General features: G+C 39.2%; 1 non-coding gene across 1 annotated transcript; it reads left to right on the top strand.

Annotated features, from left to right (window-relative positions):
* Window positions 1-678: 678 nt before the first annotated feature.
* LOC141369603 (small nucleolar RNA U3) lies at window positions 679-892 on the top strand. The gene has a single exon (XR_012373400.1). It is a non-coding gene; the product is annotated as a small nucleolar RNA U3 (small nucleolar RNA).
* The last annotated feature ends 1,049 nt before the right edge of the window (window positions 893-1,941 follow it).

Here is a 1,941-nt window from a genome sequence, read left to right as displayed (position 1 = left end):
TGCTTTTAAAAGCACCATGTTTTATTTTGTGCCACCATATTTGGTCGTATAACTACTCGTTTTAAATAAGGAAAACGTTGATGTGTTTGGTCATTTCTAACTTGATCTATGTTTGGTACCATTGAATGAACTGGGCTAAGCTAAGTGCTACCAAAGTCTCGTCGCGCGCCCCAGTGCTTAAGTGCACGCACTAAGATGATAGAGGTATGTATCAACTCTTCTTAGTTGAGGTAATAACATAGTTTAATATAACAAAACGATGGAGTATCCCTTTAAGGACCTTTGGCGACTGCAACAAGCTCCGATTTGATCGCCATCCAAGAGTTTTGTAGCAGACCATGAAAATCTGTATGTGACAGCAAAATGCCCCAAAATCCAATGTGCAATCAGTCGCAACCTGCAGGCCGTGAGACTCAAACCTGCAACTCTCGGGTTTCAAGCTCAACTCTCTTACAACTAGGCTACGACTGCCCCTGCCTCCGATGCATCCCTATAAATAATGCATTGTTATTAACAGATTAACACAAATCCATTCATTAACTACTGTCCATGCTAAAAGGATTTATAGTTTTGTGTTTTTGCGCATTTTATCCCTCTTAGAATCATTAAGCCACAACTTACCATCATTGAGGTTCATCGTCTCTATGAAGGGGTGTTTGGTAAGCGCCATGAGATGTTAAGATTATGCTTTCAGGGGTCATTTCTATAGTTTTAAACTAGGAAATGTGTTTTGAAAGAGTTGAGTCTCTTAAACCGTGATGAAGAGTGTTGATGTGTTTCTCTGAGCATGAATCAAGGAATGGTTGGTGATAGTTGTCACAGATCATTGCTATTGATGAATGTTCTTTAATCCTAATAAGCTTAAAGAAAAGAAATGCATGATCTGAGTGGTTTTGTTATTAGAGATTGGAAAGAAAGAATGTGATAAAGGGTATTTCATTTCTGTAAACAAACATTAATATGCATCTTTTTTTCTTGTTGTCATGTGACAGTGCACCTACTTTAACAAACTGACAGATTTTTGGTAGAGTACAATATTGGTGTTAATATTTTCAAGCTCGCACTACAGTAATGAAAAACCTGAATAACTTTGTTGCTCAAACTGCGCAATGAGGTTTTATTCACTTTGTTGTCTTGGTTTATCTGCATGCATAATACAACACACTGCTGACGAGGTGCACATACTACAAAACACTCCATAAAGAGGCGTTCCCGAAAATCAGTGAAAACACATATTTTCACATAAGTTCTGGAGAAAATTTTCATTGATCAGTGCGTTCACACCAGACGTGGAATAGGCGGCAGTGCGAGTGATTTACATGTTAAGACAATGCAAAGATGCGAATAGGCATGTAGGCATCCTACGGCGCGGTACACACGAATGGCGCGGAAAACGCGTGAGTTGAAAAAATCTGGGGCCTCATTTATCAAACGTGCGTACGCACAGAAGTGTGCGTAAAGTGTGCGTAGGAACAGTTTTACGCAAAGTGTGGAATTTATCAAATTGCTCTTATACGTAGAAATCTGTGTAAATATACGCACACCTCTGAGTATGCGTACGCAGAGCATCTAGTGGTAGAATAGCGATACTACATAGGACCCTGTTCCAGTGAGTATAAAGAAGTGTCTATTTTTTATCCACAAGCAGGTGTTAAAAATGATTAATGTCAGTATGGTAACAGCAAATAATTATAATGATTTATTTGTGATATGTATCTGTAACTGTGAAAGCTCTACATCTGATTTGTATAAATGAAGTTTACAACAAATGCTTGACACAGTGCAATGGCTTATCTTGCGTTATTGGAAGACTTGGCAAATAATCCATTCCGCCGGTAGCGCGTTTTCAAAGATCGCGCCAATGATGCTGGTTATATATGCTGCTGTGCAAGGTGGAAAGTTGTCTGTCCTCCTCCAGTTGCACTCGTTTCACGTCGGTGT

Source organism: Misgurnus anguillicaudatus, chromosome 14 (genome assembly GCF_027580225.2).
Source record: "Misgurnus anguillicaudatus chromosome 14, ASM2758022v2, whole genome shotgun sequence".
Classification (NCBI taxonomy): domain Eukaryota; kingdom Metazoa; phylum Chordata; class Actinopteri; order Cypriniformes; family Cobitidae; genus Misgurnus; species Misgurnus anguillicaudatus.
The sequence above is the reverse complement of the archived record's forward strand: the minus strand, read 5'-3'. Positions and strand labels throughout refer to the sequence as shown.